A 22,108-nucleotide genomic window follows, 5' to 3' on the forward strand; every position below is an offset into this window, starting at 1 on the left:
TCTTCTAGAAACCAGTTTTGCATTCTGGGTTTTATTCCCTCACTCATTCCTATGAAGACAGTTCTAATAATAACAGAATTATTAGCATGCTACTAACTGTGCATATTCTTGAATTTCTGAGCTCCCTGCAGGCCTGGAATTCCTTTTAAAAATCTCCTACCTCCAAGTACCCAGCAGAGGCAATTTTGAATTAATGTAACAGGAACCCAGTTTCAATCTTACGCCCTTTGCACTGATTTTAGCAACTAAATGATAAAAATTTGTCAAAATAGAGCCAACTTTAAAAGAGAAAATTCGAAGACAAAGTTTTTCTTAAAGCTTTACACCATTAATTTCCCAGGCAGAGAAAGCCATTACAGGTAAATGTCATATCTATTTCAGAGACATTTTCTACTAGGAAGCTGTTGACAGCTTAACCACTGCAGCTTTGCTTTATGCAAATGTAGGTGGTGCTTTTCTCCTAGACAGCGTCACACATCTGTCACCGCAGTGGGTTCTGCCATGCATAATGGGGCACACACTACCCACAATCTTAAATGAGGTGACTGGGGAAAGAGTCACAGAAAAGTCAAGCCACTCAGCACACAAGAACATGTACACAGTGGTGAAAACCATGTAAAAATTATACAGATATGAGCACCAAAAGGGATGTTTGCCATGTTAAAAATAGATTATCATTTTTATTAGCAGTTCCTCTGTGAAGTTGTGTTAATAAAAAGCAAATTATAACACAAAAAATTCAGAAGATGAAACATGATTAATTCAAACATTTTTAAGTCAACAAAACTATAACTGGATCATACTTTTAAATAGAGAAATGCTAATTTCCCCCAAACTAACACTATAAATTATTTGTATATCACACTTAAAATTTCTCTTTATATTCAGTAGCTGACATAAGATATCATGGTAAAATGGAAACCCTATTTAAGCTAAAAATATAAATGACTTTTTCAACAGTAATAACACATATCCATATATATGTATTTTTCCTGATAGTACTTATAACACACTGTAAGAAGCAATAAAAACACACTTCTACTAGCACACCCTGTATCGGTCTACTATGTTACCCTATGAGCTCCCAATTCACTACCCTCTACATGATCAACATTCTCTGGTGTGGTAAGCATGGCAAAAGCCATGTCCTAGTCACGGGAACCTGTGAATATGCGAGGTTACATGACACAGGGGAGTTAAGGTCGTTAATCAGCTGGCCTGGAGATGGGGGCTGTGATCCTGGATTATCCCATGAGCCCAAAGCAATCACAAGGTCCTTGTAAGTGCAGAAGGCAGGCAGGGAAGGGAGAACCAGAGAGACAGCTGCTTGAGGAGTCAGCCTGACTTTGCTGGCTTTGAAGATGGAGGAAGGGGCCATGGGGCAAGGAAGGCAGGGACCTCTGAAAGCTGAAGGCGGCAAGGAAACGGATTCTCCCCTAGAGACTCCAGAAAGGAACAAAGGCCTGTCTACACCTTGACTTTAGCCCAGTGAGACTGTGGACATCTGACCTCCAGACACTGCAAGATAATAAATCTGTGTTGTTTTAAGTCACTGGATTTGTGGTAAATCTGTTACGGCAGCAATAGGAAACTAATACATCTGGGTCCCAAGCTCTCTTATAAATCAACTTCAGTGCTTCTTAACATTTGGCTCAACTTGTGAGTAAAATAAAGACACCTTTTAAGAGCTCTCAGCTACACCTGAACTCTTATCAAATAACTTCTAAGAGGGAAAGATAACTTCCAGGTCCCTCTGCTCATCTCTTGCCAAGTACATAGCTTTATAGGGGATCCCACACTCAATTCTAGTGGTTGCAAGTTTGTTGTTGAAGGGGGAGGAAAGGGATGAGAAGAAAGCTGGACAGGAGGTCTACAGTCCTTTTGGGTCTGCTTCCTAACTGCTTGGCTGCTTTCATAGTGCCACAAAGGCCAGGGAAGAGCATGTCAACGAAACAAAGGACAAGCATGAAACAAACGCCATGGGTAACTACGTCTTGATCGAATCTAAGAGCTGATTCAAGTTAATAAGTAACATAACCCCACCACCTCTTCATGGCTTTAATTATTACATCCAGGAAAAAGTATTCAGGTCATCCTCGTTTAGTGATGTTTTATTTACCCCTAAAGGCTAAAGTCTTCATTAAATGCAGAAGAGTTGTGTTCAATTCAACACATATGGTGAGATCACAGCCTCGTTTATTGTAGGTTTTACGCTCCCTTCCCCCAAACACAATTTCTCTCTCTCTCTCTCTCATACACACACACACACACACACACACACACCACATGGTTTGCACACACAGCCCTGCAATTACAATCTGGCCAAATCAGATTATTATATTCTGCATAACTGATTTAAAAGACAACCTTATTTCTAAATAGTTTTCCTTATTTTCTATTTTTCTAGCACAAATCAATCTCTTCATGAGGCTATTTCCTACACTATTCAGAGGACATGTTACCCTGGGTAACCCAAAGGGCTGCTAACAGGGGGTCTGCCTTTCCCCCAAAATGTTTTTATTCACATAAATTTGGCTCATTGTCTGAATGGCACAGGGTATTTGGTTTGAGAAGCCTCACAAAATGCCTAAGTAGTAAAGGGAATGAATAAGAGGCTGGAGCAACCCACATGGCCACGAGGTCATTGCCATTACTTTCTTTTTTCACAGTGTATTCGTTTTTTTTCTTTTTTTAACGATCTGCCTGACTGTTTTCCAAAGTTCACACTGTTTTATTTTCCAAAGGGAAACAATTAACCAGCCTTATCTTTCCAGGTAAACTCTTCATTAAGGAATGACGTGTGATTCTTTACCATGTTTTACATTACATAAACAATTTTTTTTTTTTATCATTTCTCAGTGTTTTTTATATCATTGGTTCTCATTACTGACTGCGGAGCTGAACCAACATGCAAAAACATGCAAAAAGGCTGGGATCACTGAAAATGAAGACCCTGAACCACTGCGAGAGGGACGCTGAGGTGGGGGTGGTCCTGCCGTACATGGCCCCCACCTCCACGAACATGCAGCCAGGAGGGAGTAGGAAGCGTTCATCACCAGTGTCTTTTAGAGCACCTCATCAGAAACATGTGAAGGAGCGGAGAAGAAAGAAGACCGATTTCCCTGCTCTCCCTTTAATAATCTCAGGGATGGAGACAGGTTCTGGGAAAGAGCTGAAAAACGTGGAGCCTCAAGCAGACTGAAGCAGCCCAAGATGAAACACACCTGGGCCCAGGTCTCCACATTTTTTCCTCTAGAAAAAGGTCCTTATCGTGTGGCTTTACAATGGCCAAAGGCTGAAAGCTAAACCTGGCTTTGTGTTTGATCCCATGTTTAATTAGCAAAATTGCAACACCATGATATATATATAGCCCTCCTTGATCTCTAGTTCTCAAAAGTTCTCAAAAATCACTCCTGGAAGTAATACACTTCTAAAACGGGGAAATAAAATGCAGACTAGACTGTCTGGGCATTACATTTTACAAAGGACAGGGAAGTAATGGCTGTTTTGATTTTGTATGGGTAATTGTTGCTATCAATGTAGGTGCAAGCCCCTGGTGAAGAAGCTGTGGCCTCCAAGTCACCTGCCCATGCTCCTCTCTCCCCTGCTGAGATCCTCTGCGAATGAGGACAAACCAGGTGGTGATCCTGCTGCTCGGTATGATGCAGGGCTAACAAGGCCCGTCCGGTCCCTCTTACATGCTCCTAATGCTATTATATTCCCACAATCAAAATAGCATCTTTACCACACTTTAGTTCTGTGGAAAAAGAAAATAGATCAACCATGCAGTGACTACAAAAACTTAACATTCCCAAAACTGTTTTCACAAACTCTGAGGAATAAAGTCATGTCAGCGACCTATTTAGTCTGCCATCACAAATCCCTTGTTCTTGATGTAAATAATGCAAGTGGCTATTTTAATGATTTCTCAAAATTAAAACATGGAAAATGAAAGACTGAATAAACAAACATGATGCCACAGCAGAGATAAACAAAAAGCAAACCCCTAAGTTTATTTCTGTTTGTACAGCTTGACCTAAAGCTTTTGAGAGAAGTATTACTTAAAGTAAAATGCCGTGTTCAGCTGGTAGGATGGGACTTACTTAAAATTGTGATCCAGATTTTGGCGAAGCTACAAATAAATAACATTCAAGTCCGCCATGTAAAAATCAGCGTATCATCTGTTTCTATTAATAGAACAGTATATTTATTATTGAAATAATACTTGTAAAAATATTATTCTTAAACCTGCCAATGCAATTTAAGTAACTTAATTATTGTGCTGTGGAGACGGAGAGTAACTTGCAGTCACCCCCTCTGGGTATAGGAATAAATAAATGTAAGGATGGAACAATCTCTGGCTGCCTCATCACAGGAGAGTTTAAAGCTGGGAAGGCACAGACTTCAGAAGCCTGGTGCCAGCTCATCCCTGGAGCCCTGAGCATTGCTGTTACTAGGTGGGATGGATTGAATCTTTTAAACCTTTTCTCGTAGGTCTTATTTTTTGTCCCCACAATATTACTTTTATTTGAACCTGTCTCAACAGACCCACATTACTCAGGATACAGATATCAAAAGCATGTAGAGTAGCCTGGATGGTCCCCTCCCACCCTACCTGCCATCACTATTAAGTATTAAAAGGCACTGAACACACACCTACAGGTGTTGCATCTCAGGTCCCCAATCCAGTACCCACACCACAGGTCCTCAATAACCCTTCTTTCAAACTACAGCTGGTTAGTTCCCCACATGAATCTAAACAGTGCTTGGTCTAACAAGGGCACTTAGACTGCCAAATTTACTGGCAACCCCATGAAACCTGCCTGATCAATAAATTCATCACAGGTTATCTTCAAGTCCAAATCTCTAATAGTAGTATTAAGCTACCCCAACTCTGGGGTAGCTCCTATGACCTCCCTCCTGGTGGTGGCAAGGGAGGCACTGCTAAGCACCTGTCCACCCAGAAGCAATGACTAGGTGAGGGGAAAAAGTCAACATTTAGGACACCATCTAGTATTCCTTCATGAACAGAGCTTGCTACTGGCGACAACAAGATCTACAGCTTTTTAGAATTGTAGTGTAGGACTAATAAAAAGTACAAGAAAAGGAATCTCCCTAAATAATAAAAACCATTCCCATGAGGAGATCCTTTCTCTTGCGGCTGGGGATCTTGGAGGCAGAGTATCCACACTTTGCTTGCTTATAGAAACATTAATCATTTTGTAACAGAAGGAGTTATTCACAGCTGCTTTGTCTTCATTGGCCAGGTTTAACCCCCAAAATTGCTAAATAACCAGGTAGGGGCCAGAATTTGTCTGCTATGGTTACCCAGGGTTAGAGCAAACAGGGATTAATGTCATTAGGCTTTCAATCATTTTATCCAGTTATTTTGGGGGGTGGGGAGTAGAGAAGTGTGTGTACGTGTTTATTCAGATTTAAAATTTGCACAAGTTTCCTAGAAACCAAAGCACAGAAGAATTCACAGCATAGGCCCTGGATGGTTGGCTCAGCAGTAGAGCATCAGCCTGGCATTGGCGTGTGGAAGTCCCAGGTTCAATTCCCAGTCAGGGCACACAGGAGAAACGACCATCTGCTTCTCCACCCCTCCCCTTCCCTTTCTCTCTCTTTTCCTCCTGCAGCCATGGTTCGAATGGTTTGAGCAAGTTGGCCCGGGGCGCTGAAGATGGCTCCATGGCCTTGCCTCAGATGCTAAAATAGCTCAGTTGCCAAACAACAGAGCAGTGGCACCCAGATGGGCAGAGCATAGCCTGGCAGGGGGCCTGCCAGGTGAATCCCAGTTGGGCACATACGGGAGTCTGTACCTCTCTCTGCCTCCCGGCCTCTCACTTAATTTAAAAAAAAAAAGAAAAGAAAGGAAAAAAAGAAGAAGAATTCACAGCCTAATGCCTGGTGATGGCAGCTGCTGAAACAATGTTTCCCAAGTACACTCTGGGCTGGGTTCATTCCTATCTACCCAGTCATTCAAGGTTGATGGTATCTAGCTTCCAGGGAATCTGCTGTCGCACTGAAGAGAAATCAGTGTTTATCTTTACCCTGCTTTAATGCACTTGCCTCTTCAGGTAACTTGTACCTTGCCCTATGTCAAGACAGGTTAAGAACTTGCTTTACAAGAGGCACAGATAAAAGGATGGACGAATGGATAAAGGGAAGGTTTCCCACACTAAACCCATTTCCTATACTGAGCAACTTTCATGTAAACAGGGTCATGTGTCTGAGGGGCCACAATTCCCCACCACCTCATCACAGTTTGTAACTGGGCCTCGATCTGAAAACTGGTCAGGATCACTGTGAATCAGAAAGTGAAGCCAGACCTAGCCTTAGGAATGGGAGCAGTTCACTACTCCTAAAATCCTCTCTCTGGGCCCTGGCCGGTTGGCTCAGTGGTAGAGCGTTGGCCTGGCGTGCAAGGGGTCCCGGGTTCGATTCCCGGCCAGGGCACACAGGAGAAGCGCCCATCTGCTTCTCTACCCCTCCCCCTCTCTTTCCTCTCTGTCTCTCTCTTCCCCTCCCGCAGCGAGGCTCCATTGGAGCAAAGATGGCCCAGGCGCTGGGGATGGCTCCTTGGCCTCTGCCCCAGGCGCTAGAGTGGCTCTGGTCGCCCCGGAGGGGCAGAGCATCGCCCCCTGGTGGGCAGAGCGTCGCCCCCTGGTGGGCGTGCCGGGTGGATCCCGGTCGGGCGGATCCCGGTCGGGCGCATGTGGGTGTCTGTCTGACTGTCTCTCCCCGTTTCCAGCTTCGGAAAAATACAAAAAAAAAAAAAAAAAAAAAAATCCTCTCTCTGCAGTCCTTTAGCAATCTCCTAGATTGCCCCGAGCAAATATTCTATCTTATTTACTCCACAAAGTTAAGAGTGGAGGAGAAATGTGAATATTCCAGGGGAAAATGCAAGTTAAACTTCAAGGAAAACACCTGAATTCATTGAGCTGTGATGTCCAGCACACTACACTTTTTTTTTGCATTTTTCCTTAGCTGGAAAAGGGGAGGCAGTCAGACAGACTCCCCGCATGCGCCCGACCGAGATCCACCCAGCATGCCCACCAGGGGGCGTTGCTCAGTGGCATCCAGAGCCATTCCAGCGCCTGAGGCAGAGGCCATAGAGCCATCCTCAGCACCCGGGCCAACCTTGCTCCAGTGGAGCCTTGGCTGTGGGAAGGGAAGAGAGAGACAGAGAGGAAGGAGAGGGGGAGGGGTGGAGAAGCAGATGGGCGCTTCTCCTGTGTGCCCTGGCCGGGAATCGAACCCAGGACTCCTGCCTGCCAGGCCGACGCTCCACCACTGAGCCAACCGGCCAGGGCCACACTACACTTTTTATCCGTAATCTCAAATAATAAAATTCGGCACATCTTTTATAACCAAATGTGGCGATACTTTGGACACTGATTTTTGGGTGCCAAGGATGAAAAATACTTTTGATCATTATCTGCCCAACTTACTGTTTCCTAGCAATGAACTCTAACCAGCTTTCTGGTTAAAAGAAACAGAGAATGACTGCAGAAAGAGTTCATAAGATAAAGTGGTTAGATTCATAAAGGAAAGTCCTTTTTTATTTAAGTCACAACAAAGGCTAAAAGTTGAATAAAAAGAAATATTATTCCAGGAACTTCTTCAAATGGTTAATCACAACCCAACTACCAACAATGCTCTGAGAGATGTTCTCGGTGAAAAAAAACTTTAAAAGCCTCTATGGGGTCTCTGCAGGCTCCACCCATTCTTGGGCTGAAGGCGCCCCACATATCTAGGGTATTCCCACTAAGCATCAGCCTATCTGCTCTAATGAAAGTCTAATAGATGTCACCGCTTTCTGCAAGTGCCACGTTCGGAATGCATATCCTACCAAATTGCATTTCGCATCTGATCCCATCACAGCTGGATGGGCCAGAGACAACACTCAGGGCACTGGCTGCGAAAGGAGCTGTGGCCAAGCTGAAGAATACATCACAGGGCTCTGAGACTCATAGTCCCCAGGCTGACTTTGAGGTTAGACTTGGGGCTCCCCTCTGCCTCTCCTCAGGCCACCCCTGTGACTCCCAGAGCAGACTCCAGTGTCCTCCCCAAGTTAAAAACAAAAACAAAAACACTACCCACTATTCTGACATCTGCTGAAATTAATGCAATGCCACATTTTTGCTTTTTAAAAGCAAGTAAATATATATTTTGTTTTTTGGCCAATATTTTTAAAAGAGAATTAGGGAATAAGGACTTTTCTTTTTAAAAAGATTAAATTTTTTTGAGGAATCTCCATACTGTTTTCCATAGTGGCTGCACAGTCTGCATTCCCACCAGAACTGTTCCAATGAATCTAACCCAGCCATTAGAAAGAATCACAGCAAGGACTACTTGTCAAGCTCCTCCTCCGAGCTGTCCATATTACATCACTGAAACAGTATCTGCTTATCTCAGTGTGGCTCATACCAAATCAAAGACTCTCAGGTGATCATAACTGAAACCAGGACTGTTCCAAGCTTTCTCTATTAAAAACATGAAGATATTTACATCTACCAAATGCCTTTAGCCCACGTAAAAACTGATAGGCCAAATGAGGCCTCACAGGCCACAGGGTGTGGTGTAAGGGGAAAATTACCAATATCCAAATGGAGTTTTATGACTAGCTCCTCTTTAAACTGTTTCAACCACACCCCTCATGCCATTTCTGTCCCATTTAGAATTCTCAAAGGGTAAGTGTCTCAAATTCTCTCGTATCTATGATCTGTGTCAGAGAACTCAATCTGCATTGACCAGTTTTGTCCTCTGGCATCCTGATGCTATGCTATCATATTGACCAATGTTGCAAGGAAGGAGGAAATGGGGGAGGGGGAATGTTTTAGTGGATGCCTGGACCTATTTTCCCTCATCAAGGATCCCCTTTACAAAGACACCTGTCCAAGCTATTATCCAAAATATAATAAGAATAAATTTGAAATGATCTCTGCCTACATCTTGGCTTTGAGCAAAAAAAATAAAGAATAGGATTATGTTTCAAATATGACTAAAGGCTTGGCTTGTGATAGCGTAGTGGACAAAGCATCAACCTGGAACGCTGAGGTCATCGGTTCGAAACCCTGGGCTTGCCTGGTCAAGGCACATATGAGAGTTGATGCTTCCTGCTCCTCCCTTCTCTCTCTCTCTCTCCTCTCTAAAATGAATAAATAAAATCTTTTAAAAAATGTCAAATATAACTGAAAAATCCATTCCCTTCAAATATGGACCCCATGAACAAAGCACCATGAATGTAAGAACTTGGAAGCAAGGTTCTAGAGGACGACAAAGCAAGAGGAATGTGCTCAGCATGTCATTTAGAAAGTGATGCTCTCATGTCCAATGGCTTCACTGCAATAACCCAACAAAATGGGAACAGCACATACAAAAATTTTAAATTTCCATTTTTGTTAAGCAAATAATGCAATTTGATATTATAAATTTCTATTTATAGTAAATCAAATTGAATTGATCACACATGGAATTCTGGGTACTTCTTACTACACAATATGATTTTTACTATTTCTGTATGTAGTGTTGTTATTCACTAAATCTTGCCAAGAACTCAATGTAAACTTCACATTTTTAAGTGTCAAAAATTTCCTATGTAATCTTTTTGGTGAAAGGCATATTAAGTAGGTTAAATTTATTATTAATTATAGGTAATACAATTAACCTAATATCTCATCTTCAAGAAAGGGGAAATTTTTGAGTTATAGAACTGGTCCTTCAGTAAATCTCTTAAACCCAAAAATCAAGAGAGGCTCACACACGTGTGGCCCATCATTTGTACTGGTCTATCAGAGCGCCCACGGAAAAAAAGGCTAGGAGGAAGAACACTGGGGGGGGGGGGCTGGACAGAGGGGCTCTGCGGGAGGGAAGGAATCACCCGTGGGGGCTGAGGGATCACAGGTGAGGACAGAGAGACACACGGGGTACTTGGAGGGAATGAGGCACCTGGATCAACAGGTTGGTGACAGACTGGCACCAAAAAGGGGAACAAAGGTATCAAAAGGAGATGTGAAGTGTGGACATACTAGGCAAACACAGTTGACTAGTGTAAACTGTGGCCCAGAGGGAAAGAACTGCCTCCGAGATTAACAGTACCCAGCAGTGGGCTGTTCTCGACGCTCTGTGTCGGCTGACGTTGCTGGCTCCCTCCCCAAACCACATCAGATGTGCCTCCGAGAGCACTGTTTCCAGGTGAAATCTCCTTAGAAGTCACATGTGAACCCTAGAAACAGCCATTCTAAAAGGAGCTCCAGTGTTCTAGTCCTCAGCACAGTATCAGAAGAATCCTTATCCCCATGACACACAAGCTTACACACATCCCTAGTCAGTGAAGACATTTGGAAACTCTAAGGGATCACATCCTATGAAATCAGTGCTAGACAACTGTATCACAGAATAAAGGCCCACTCTGCTCTTGGAAAGGATAGGCCTTCTGATGGGCTCTGTGTGGACTGACAGACCCTCAGGCCCAGAAGGGAGTCCCTGTACCTGCGGGAGGCCCTCCTGGCAGTTCCAGAGGGGTGACCCGGAAATGAAGGTGCACTATAGACAGCTCAGGCAGGGCCGGTGGGGTTTCCTGACACATATGACAAAGCATGTTCCCAGGCCCACTTCGAGTCATGCCAGAGGGTTTCCGGGCTTTGGTTTGATATCCTGGGCCCTGTGTCTTCAGGTCAGGCCCTTTAACGTATGGCTAATACTACAAGAGAGAAACCACAAAGTAAAAACAGCCACAGGAGCCGGAGAACTTACTCGTGTCCCTGTAAGCATGGGAAAAAGATGACTTTAGCAGAAATACATGTAATTAAAAGTAGGGGTGGGGGATGCAGAACATCAAAGCCCCCCAGATGTGGTACCTAGTCCACAAACAGGAAAATCCTTCAGAGATTTGGGACTAGTTGAGGACATGGGAGCAGACAGCACTCACGTGTCCTAATTGAGATGCATTTCCACCCAAAATGGTATGACCCAGCCACTGCTTGGGAAGTGTGTGTCTGCAGTCTCCCTCCCTTCCTCCCTCCCTCCCTCCCTCCAGGAGCTGGGCTGGAACAGGCTCTAAGGTAGGAGGTGAGCTTTAGCCACTGTTATGTTCCTCAAGGGAGTGACACCAGGAGCTACTGCCCTGTTTCAAGGGGTGCAGTTCTAACCTCCTGCTCAACCAGCTGGCTCCTGCCTCAGCACAGAGCTGTGCTCCTGATCTCTGAGGAGGGCGAGGCTTCAACCAGTTATCCACATCTATAAAAACTTGCTCTGATGGACTTACTTCCTTCTCACATCAAAACAAACACCTGCGTGACATCATATTCTGGCGTTCTGGGAGCACGTGTAGCACACCAACCACAGTATGTGCTGCTACTGGATGTGTGGAGAGAAGGGCGCCCACTTGCATTTGCTGACATTCTTTTTAAAGTAAAAAGAACAGATACATGAAGAGCAAAAATAGAGATGAACTGACTTTGTTTCATTTAAGTAAACACAGGTTAAATGTAAGGAAATCTGTTAATTACCAAAATAACTGATATCGCACTGTATGAGGGGGTGTGCTGCCTTCACCCTCTGCCCCTACCCACCCACCCCCAGATGAACTGGGCACCGAAAATGCCACACTATCCACTAGGCTGGGACCAAGCCTCACTGGGAAGGATGGGCACCAGTGTAGACAGCAAGATGGTCAGAAAAGCCAGCCAGGTCAACAATAAAACAAAAATACCAAAGAAGAGGCAAAGAATCAGAACTGTACCCCTTTCAGGATTCCTTTGTGCTACTCTGTAGTCAAGACTAGTTGCATTTTAATAAAAGCCAGAAAACAGGAGGTCATCATTCATAATTCCCTTACCGTGGCTACAAGCTCCATACAAGTCATGAGGTGAACTGGTAGCATACCCTTAGTTCTTGAAACGGATGTCAGTTTGGTTCATGCTGGGAGAGGAAGAGGAGACCCAGTAAGGTTGCGGCCACTTTCTACACCGATGGTCACACAGTCATACGGGAGAATGTGAGCTTAGAGTCCTTGCAGTTTAGATTTGTGGGGGACAGAGGTGTGGGGGACTAGCAGTAAGCTGACAGGGTCCTTGCCACTCCCCCCACCTCACTTGCGTAAGTTGCTAGAGGCAATTTACATGCCCTTCCTCTCACCCTTTGTTCAACTGTTAGTTGGTTTCAGTTATGCATGGTGGGGGGATTCCTGTTTATGCCTCAGATGTGTGACTTTGTATCAGAGACTTCCTTATTTTGCATAGGCTCTGCACTGTATAATAAAGCAAACCGGGGGTTTTGCATTGCTCTCTGGCTTGCCATTAGCTTGCAGACCTCCCAATCCCATACTTTTTCTCTCTCAGTTTATTTCTTCATTCCATACCGTTCTCACTCAGGACCTGGACAATTACGAGTCGTGCTGGTCTGTGGCACAGGCACAGAGAAAAGGAGTATAGGCACACCTTGCTTTGTTGCACGCCACAGAGCTGTTAAACTAAAGGCATGATCTTACACCAACAAAAAGATTACAACTCCCTTTCTTGCATTACCCTGGAACAGAACCCGCAGTATCTCCGAGGTATGCCTATATTCCACCAGCCCTTACCGCCCAAATCTACCATCGAATTGAGTCACGAGATCACGAGATCAGACCGTAGTCAGCATTTACAGTTGACTCAGTGCACCTGGGGCGGGTTTCAAACAGATTTACATAGTTCAAGTACACCAGTCCAGGAAGCCAGAACTCATCATTAAACAAGCTACTTTTTCTGAAAGGCACAGAACAGACCCTTCTAAAAAGGCAGAATTTCAAAATCATTGAATTCAATTAATTAAAAAATAAATAAGCAGTAGTCTGAATAAACCACCCTTGAAGTCACATAAATATAAAACACACTCTTTCTTTTTTAATATTTATTTTCTTTAAAACAAACACCAAAATATTAAAAATGGGTAGCTCTCTGGATGACTGGATTACTGGTAGTTTTCAATCTTCTTCTCTATACCTTTCTGTATTTTCTAAATTTTCTCAGTAGCCAGTGTCACTTTTATAGTGAGGAAAAAAAGGGTTAACTTCCTTGGCTCAAGTAGGTTTGTTTGAAACTAGAAGGAGGCAAAATGTGCTGAACTGAAATAAAAATGGAGGAAGGGTACCACACGAGAAAATAAAACCTGATTCTGATGTGCAGAGACTGGGGACACCCCAGGCCAGAGCAGTCAGCAGGGCCCTCGCTCTGGACTCCAACGGGCTGCCCAGCACACGCTGAGCCGGGGAGCCCGCGGTCCGCACTGCTGGGTGTGCTGTCGCCACTGCCACCGTGTCACTCAGATTTTTCCAAGAGACCCTCAGAGGCATATGCCAAGGCCTTATGGAAACTCAAGGTTTTATAATTAACCGTGGACCTGGTTATTACAAATGAAGTCAAAACTGATGCACTCCAGCCCCCTGTCTCTGAGCAAACCTTCCACAGGAGCTTCCAAGGCTGAATCAACTTTTTTCCTCTTCACTGTGCCACTGATAAGCTGTTGGAAAATGCTTATAAACCTTGAAATGTCTAACATGTCAGTAACATATTGGAGGAGGAGCACGACTGTTACTGGAAATCTACACCCCTTCATCAGTGCTAGCATTGTGGGAGCTGGGAAAGCACAGGTCTCTCTGACCGAGGGATGAGGACCGCAGACCCGAGAGCCCAAGCCCGTAGGGCGTGAAGTGCAGCATGCAGGAAGAGCAGCGGACACCTGGGGGCTCCACGTCACTTTATCTGCTGAGAAAACGCTGGCTTTGGAAGGGCCACTGCAGGGTCAGGCAGGGGCACGGCATGTGTGTCAGGGACATACAGACAGAGGGCAAAGACCCAGGAAATGGAGACTGGTCAGATGATTGGACGTCTGTGTCTGCTTACTGCCCATAAGGAACTCGGCCAGCTTGACTCCTCGTTCTCGTCCCTGCCCTGGACCTCAGCCACATCTCTCCTCAGAAATATGGAGCTGGCCTCTTGACACCCGGTTTCCCCCCAGGCGGGGCCTGGTGACTGTAGGGTTCTGATGGGGAAAGTGGCAAGTACAGAAGGCCGAGTCCTGGGAACGCCACTCCACAGAGCCCCATCAGAGAATCAATTCTCACACACACACACACACACACACATACACACACACGAACACCATGAACAGGCAGCTCCCTCCCACACACATCGCCTGGAAGCTTTGCTCCCGGCATCCTCTGAGAACTGCTGCTGCCTCCCATCACCTCACTACTTTCCTCCACATTCACAAGAATGTAGCATCTCAGCAACCTGTTCCAAGAGCCTGTTGTAACCTAGAGCCAACACCTCACTTTTCAAACTACTTTGAAATGGAATTCTTAGATGTTAGATACCCTAACACACATAGCACAAACAATGGAGTGGGGGGGCAGGAATACAATGCCCCAGTTAGAACATAAATGAAAAGGAAAGTGGGTCAGAAAGCATTGGTATGGCTTCAGTATTTACCGTCTAAGGACCAGATGAGACAACGAGAGGCAGACCCCCAGTGAACACAGCTCCTAAATCAAGCAGGTGTGCTGATTAGCATCCGCACTGATGACAAGATTTTCTGAAATGGCAAACAACTCTTGGAAAAATTCAACAACGTGTAGAGTCTTATTAGACTTACCTGGCATTAGCATTACTAGAAGGTTCAGTAAATATTAAAACCACACACATGAAAGAGTTGGGTTCTAAGCTCACATATTAGAATTATACAGCGTTTTTACCCGTATAATTCTCCAGCAGGCACCTTAGAACTGTGCAAGTGGTACATAACCCTCGCCATGCTGGAAAGTGCTGTGCATGGCAGGTGTGACATTCCTAGACTCAGTCCACGCAAGGCCAGGAGCACCCCTAGTCACTCTGATGCCCATGTTACCCCATGAGGGTGATTCTGCCCCATGAGAACCACTCCTTTATACCACACTGCCCCCTCAGAGAAAGTGCTAGTGCAGGCCAGAGTACTACACGCAGACTGTTCAGCTGGAACGGACCGTGCAGATGCCGGACCACAGACGGCCATCTCTGCCGCTACTCCTCTCCCGCAGATGTCTGCCGCTCAGGGGCCCCTCCATCCTTTCTTCTGGGTAGGTCATGTGCTCCCTGAAGAATGTTATTTCTACCTGGTCACTGCTAAAATGAACTTTGAACAAGCACAAATTCAAAAGACAAAGGGGGCCTACAATGAGTGCTCTGAGATACATGCTCATCGCCAGAGTGGTCAAGAACCTCGCCCATGATGAAAGGGTTTCTTTAACAGAATGCTTGGCTATGACATTATATAATTTGTTTAGAAAAATAAGTTTATGTGATAAACTCACTGCCAAATAAAACATATTTGCAAATCCTAAAATAAACAAAAAATTGTAAACAATTTTCGTCATTTGGTCTTAAAAGAGCATAGGGATCCCTGCCATGCCAAATGATGTGAAGCTTTGTCAGGCCTTTGGAAATAGCCTGAGTTGCATTTTTAATAAAGAATCCTTTAAAACTACCCAATTCTATAAATAAAAACCTCACCTGTTTTTTGAGGGAGAGGAAGGGAGGAAAAGAGAGAGGGAAGGAGACACAGGAAGGGAGAGAGAGAAGCATCTACTCATTGCTTCACTTTGGTTGTGCACTGATTGCTTCTCACATGTGTCTCATCCAGGGATTGGACCAGCGACCTGGGGTTCAAGTCGAGCCAGTGACCCTAGGCTCAAGCTGGCAACCTTCAGGCTCAAGTCCGTGACCATGGAATCATGCCAATACCCATGCTCAAGCCAGCGATCTTGGGAGAAACTTTATCATTAATTATTTATAGCATCATAAAACATGGTTCCATATACAGATGTTATCTACCTTATATTAGAACAACGTGCATAATCAGAAATACAAACTTACAATCTTTCGTCTGAATAACAGAGATGTAAAAAAAGATCCAAAAAATAAATAAAATTCCTTCTCAAAGTAATTCAATGTTTAGACAATTAACATCTCCCTCACACACACCTTCCGTAATTTATATCAAGTTTAGAAGAAAAAAAAGAGAATATTTTTAAATGAGTGCAAGCATGGCCAGTGGGAGAACCTAAAGACTGCAGGGGATAGAGTACCAATGACTACAACTTCAGTTAACATGTGTAACAATGCTTGAAAAATTGCAAAAACCTTAAGTTCCTAGTTGTCTTTTGCTCATAAAAATATTAAGTAAGCCTGGCCTGTGGTGGTACAGTGGATCAAGTATTGACCTGGAATGCTGAGGTCACCAGTTCAAAACTCTGGGCTTGCCTAGTCAGGGCACATTGAGAAGCAACTACTATGAGTTGATGATTCCCACTCCTCCCTCCTTTCTCTAAAATTAATTCTCTAAAATTAATAAAACAAAATAAACTTAATATAAAAGAATCAAGTAAGAGTTAAAGGTTAAGATAATTCCTTAAAGACAGCCCGTGGTTAGGATGTGGAGAAACTGGAACCTTCATCCATCACTGGTGGGAATGGAAGATGGAGTAGCCATTTTGGAAACCATTTTGGCAGTTCCTTAAAACATTAAACATGAATTTACTAGGTATCCACGCAAACTGTGAGTCTTTATAGCAGCACTATTCATGATTGCTCCCAACTGGGACCGAAACCACCCAAATGCCATGCACTGTGACAGACAGACAAAATGTGGTATATCCACACCATGGAATGCTATTCAGGAGTAAAAAGAGGCAAACTATCGATACCTGGAACGCCCTGTAGGAATCTCAAACACACCAGGCGAAGTGAGAGAAGGCAAACACACAAGTCACAAGTTCATGATTTTGTTGGTATGAAATGTCCAGAAAAGGCAAACCTGCAGAAGCAGAGTGGATGACTGTCTGCCTAGGGCTGGAGGAGAGGAAACGCGAGTGACTGCTCACGAGCAGAGGGAATCTTAGTGGGATGATGCCAATGTCCTAAAACTGGACTGGCGATGACTGTACAACTTGGAAAATCTACTAACAATCAGAGAATTACACCTCCAAGCTGTTAAAAACATTGATATACACATAGAGAGAGCCCACAACTGAAGCCCTGGGCAGCTACAAAGTGAAACATCTGTGTTCATTTGCCCCTCGTACTTTCTTGACTCCACAGTGGAAAAGATGACATCAGGCCATTAACATTATGAGAATGCAGAATTTTACTATTCCATTTCCTCTTAAAGATATTAAGGAGCACGGGAGGGGGGATGCTTAAGAGGAGAAAATAAATCTGCTCCTTCCTCATTATGGAGTTCAAACTGGGTCATAGCCCTATTAGCCGGGAACCACGAGGAGCTTACTTATTACTGCCTCTGCCAGTGGGCAGGGCTGGGGCCTGGGACACAGAGTCCACTACCCTGTGAGCACAGGACCTCTGTGATGAGCAAGCCCAGGCCGGGCACAAGGCTAAGCACGATAATAGACACTGAACAACCAGGAAATGAGAAAATTCTTATGTTTAGCTCATGTACTAAAATCTAATACAAGTCACCTCCTAAGCCCCAAGGTTAGGTTGTATTTGTTAAAATCAGTATCAACTTCATCATTTTGCATAATGAACAACCTCAATCTGGTAAATGGGCACACCTATAGTGCCTAAGACAACCTTTCTTGCCTTCCCCTCTCATCACCCAACAAGTCAGTTTCTACCAAGCACCGACCACTACATGCTCCGCTTCACTCAGTCAGGCGGGCCTCACACCCATGGTGTCAGCTCGCTCTGTGGACTCATGACAGCCCCCTCTGGGCAGGATAAAGGACCAGACAGCAACCGGCACTGTTGTTGTGGACGCAGACCGGGCCGTGTGTGACTGCTGCAGGCTGACAGGACCCGCAGAGGGCTAAGGGGCCGGGCAGCAAGCACACACAGCCGCCCTTCTGGAAAACACGTCGTGGAAGGAATAAGAGCAAAGAAAGGCCAGTTAGAGTCTCCAGAGTTTCCTGACTGTCCACAGCCAGGACACTGAGACTGCCCCTGTCACATACTTATAGGCAGTCCCACTGGGAAGCCTCGGCCCATGGGCCACAGCGAGAAGACCAGCATCTTAAAATGGTTTTATACATCCCTGCACAAAGATTCTGACCAGGAAAGAAATAATAGTAAGTATGAAAGTGCTCAGAGGACCAATCTGATAGAAACGATATGGAATTATTTATAGTTGAAGTCGATGGGACAATTCATCCTAATTAGAAATGAGATGCTGTGGAAAAGAACTGAACAGGCAGGAAAACGGAAATGCTATATTTATCCCCTCCTCTCCCATCACCCTTGAGTATTTCCTCTATTTTGAGAGGGCAGCAATAAAACTCTTCTCCCTACCAACGTGCTCCCTCCACTGGGACACACTGTCAGAGGAGCTGGTCACTGGGCTCCCCTGGCACGGGGACCCCCAGCCCAGGCCCCGGGGGCTGAACCACACAGGCTCCAGGGCAGCAGTACTCAGACAGGCTCCCACCCCGACCTATGTATCATCAACACTGCAGCTGTGGCCCACGAAATCTTGCTGTGGCTAGCGCTCTGTCCAGGAGGTAACAGGGAGAACATTCCAGCAGCCTCCTCCAGGCCCACACTGCCTATGACTTCGCACGAGCCCATGGCTAAACTGCTGGTCTCTGTCAACCAAGGTAAGAGTATTCCAGAATGTCAAGGACAGATGACACTGACCAGCAGTGTTTTCTCATGATTCATTTCCCTCGGTCCCATCCCACTTTCTTTCTCATTCCTTTGTCTCTACTGAAAATTTCACAGGGGAAAAGTAGGGAGCAGGTGGGCAGGAGTGGCAATCCCCATTTCACATGAAAATTATTCTACATAAGAAAGAAATCTTTCCACATAAAATATTCAAGTGTGCCCACAATTTAGAGGGCGTGTGCGGTTTAAGTCCTTACATTTAGGAAACCAAAGTCAGTCCACTGGGTTTTGTCCAATGACCCTTTTAACTACTTGGAATGATGTTTGATTATCACATAATGTTATGACTTATCTATAAAAACTTCCTTCTAAAAAATATTGATCCTGATTTACAGAAGCAAGGACATTCTGCAAAGCCTTTTTAAATCATGCATAACATGTTATTCACACTGGAGACAAACCCCAGGCCCATTTTTTCTGCATCTAAGTGGCTTTCTATTGGTAAGTCAGCACCTGGGGAAACTTACTATTCCAAGCCAGCTCTGCATAGAATACTAGTTACTGTAAACTCAGCCTGCTCTAGTTGCTGGGGGGGAAAATATCTCATCACTTGTTTTTGAAAGCTCCCTGGAGTGCTACAGTACCCAGGACACCAGCAGCACAGTCTTTCTGGACAGCCAGACCTTTAGCAAACTGAGATCACTTTAATTAAGACCTGAACCAAAATAAATGAAACAGCTCTGATGGCTTCAACTAAAACTCTCTTTGGATGAGCCTAGTGGAAATTTCCACCAGAACCTGAGGTGGTATTTGCCTGGGACAGAGTGGCCCTAACAAGCAGATTCCTGGGTCAATCTGGCTGACAGGTGCACTGCTGGGAGGGGCTGGAATCTGCCGAACAAGTCATCAGGATGCCTTCCTAGTCTGAGCGGGAGACACTTCAGCTCTGGCCCAAGACGGCACACTGATGTTGTAAACACACACTCTTACGGCCACTCTTCCTGTGACTAACATTTCTTGGTCTAGCCCAGTGGTCGGCAAACTCATTAGTCAACAGAGCCAAATATCTACAGTACAACGATTGAAATTTCTTTTGTGAGCCAAATTTTTAAACTTAAACTATATAGGTAGGTACGTTTCTTATCGAGGTAGCACCCGCACATCGTATTTTGTGGAAGAGTCACACTCAAAGCAAAGGGCCGCAAGTGGCTCACGAGCCAGTTTGCCGACCAGGGGTTTAGCCTATTGGTTCTCAGAGATTCTTTGATGCTCATAATATATACCACAGATGACAAAGGACTTTAAACCCTGAAAATGGTCATGGAAAAGACCATCACCAAAACTGTGATAACTACCATTAATGTTATTAATATTATAAATATTGTGAGCAATGACATAGTGGCAGCTCTTGCTAAGTGCTCTACAGAAACTCTCTTACAGATGAGGAAGCCGAAGCTTACACAGGCTAGTTGTCTAACGCACTAAAGCTAGGGCAGTTAATCCGTCCATCTGACTATAAATTCCACATCCTGAAGGACTACAGAGGGGGAGAAAGGTACTTCACGATTTCAATTTAATTCTAAGAGCACAGATGACCCACAGGCATCAGTGCAGCCATCTCTCAGGTTCTGTGGAGAAGGACGTTAATGGAAACCACACGTTTTCGGAAAAGGACTAAAAAAAAGAAAAAAGCAGTTATCCATCCACAAGAGATTAACATTCTCTTGCTAAGAAAACTAGAGTCGAAAAATTGCTCAGAAAGTGAATGATCCTGACAATTAACACCCTCTCACTGAGTTCTTGCTACAACAGCTACTTCATTTTAATAATTTCTGATATTAAGATTTACTGCAATCAACTGTCTTAAAAAATAAGCAAGTACACTGTTACCAAATATGCTGGTAACAGGTTTCCACAGGAAAATGTCCCACCAAGAATACCACGGTGGTGTTTCTCTGCACTTAACCCGCCACACCGCAGCCACCAGGTGCCGGGGGATCCTTCTGAAGGACAGTACTAAGAATAATGAAGGTCACACATACATATTTATAACACTCCCCCTCCTCTTCTCTGAATACAGCATGTTTGCAAAACAGGTGTGATACAAAATATTAAAAACTGAAGAACTAGGAATACATGTTCAGAAGCTACAACAATCACTTAGGATCATTGTACTCTCCTTCGCCCCTCCTGTTAAAGAATTTGCACATAAGAGCAAGAAGGCTGGTAGCAACAAGTCAGATTTCCCCTCTCCTATTACCTGGAACTCCACTGGGATTATAGCAGTTCCCAAAAAGAAGTGATTATGAAGTTCAGCAAAACAAAACAAAAAATACTTCTCTCTTGCTTTCTGCTCTGGAGCCTGGTATGCTCCTCCTTCACTTTTTCCACTGAGCCCCTCCCAAGGCTGTCTTACAATGACAATGACTCTGCATTATGCACAGAGCAGCTCTCTGAGCATGAGTCAGAGTCCAGGGCAAGCAGCGCCAGCTCTGGAAATAGCACCTGCAACTTCCCTCCATGATAAGAGCCAGGGTTTACACAGTGGCCTGGGCCAGCCCAAACCTCCCATGCTTGGAGGTCACCAACGAAACAGATACAGTGTATGAGTGTGTGTGTTTGCATGCTTATGGACCGGAGCAACATGCACAATGGTGCATCAGTAATCCTTTGTTGGAAGAGAGTTTAGCATCCTTTAGCTTGTCCGGTGCTCTATGATTGGGTAATGCTCCTGTTGACCATGTCACTAACCCGATCTCCAATAAAGACTCAAACAGGGCAGGATCAGCACCACAGGGTACACCCAAGGTCCTCTCTCCAGCACCTTTCATTCTGCTGGGAGGGGAGGGCACTTCTGAGTCTGCAGCAACTCACTACCTACTTCTTTTTTTTTTTACCTGCCTATTTGGGGCACCATCCTTCTGTGTCTGCCAGTTGTGTTGCAGAGAAAACACAAGCAGCTTTTTTCCTAAACAAAACACTGTATCCCTCCTCACTCTGCCTTGCCAACAGTACAGGAACTCTGGAATACTAATCCTTGCATAATCCAAGCTCAGCATTAGTTTTACCCACACTATTTTGGGACGGAGGAGGTATAATTTGGGCTGCAAGCAAACAGCCAAGTCAGAGAAGCTGTAGAAAAACTACACTTACCTCTAAATTTGTAATACATTAGGTATGAATAACTATATATTACAAAATTATCTGCACAAACTGAATAAAAGGCATTTGTGAGGGTTCCTTTACCTCATTCCAAAATAAAATGCCTAATTATCTGATCATACTTACGTTTGATTTAAAAAAAAATACAATAGCCCTGGCTGGATAGCTCAGTAGTTAGAGCACTGTCCCCATACACCAAGGTTGTAGGTTCGATCCCTGGCCAGAGCACATACAAGAATCAACCAATGAATGCATGAATAAATGGAACAACAAATCAGTAACTTCTTTCTCTTTCTTTCCCTAAAAAT

At 44.5% G+C, this 22,108-nt stretch overlaps 1 protein-coding gene across 8 annotated transcripts in view; it reads right to left on the bottom strand.

Annotated features, from left to right (window-relative positions):
• The window catches only part of AOPEP (aminopeptidase O (putative)), a 385,199-nt gene that overhangs the window by 46,985 nt on the left and 316,106 nt on the right, over nucleotides 1-22,108 (bottom strand). The window contains exons 14-15 of one of the 8 annotated variants that reach the window (XR_010749228.1): nucleotides 11,846-11,928; nucleotides 10,560-10,708 (exon numbers count right to left, since the gene is read on the bottom strand). The exons of 6 other annotated variants lie outside the window; for them this stretch is intronic. The gene's annotated coding sequence lies outside the window, so the exon portion shown is untranslated. Of the gene's footprint in view, nucleotides 1-10,559; nucleotides 10,709-11,845; nucleotides 11,929-22,108 lie in introns of those variants that run through there. One more of the 8 variants, XR_010749229.1, reaches the window with a different exon arrangement.

The sequence above is a fragment of the Saccopteryx leptura genome, chromosome 2, assembly GCF_036850995.1.
Source record: "Saccopteryx leptura isolate mSacLep1 chromosome 2, mSacLep1_pri_phased_curated, whole genome shotgun sequence".
NCBI lineage: Eukaryota > Metazoa > Chordata > Mammalia > Chiroptera > Emballonuridae > Saccopteryx > Saccopteryx leptura.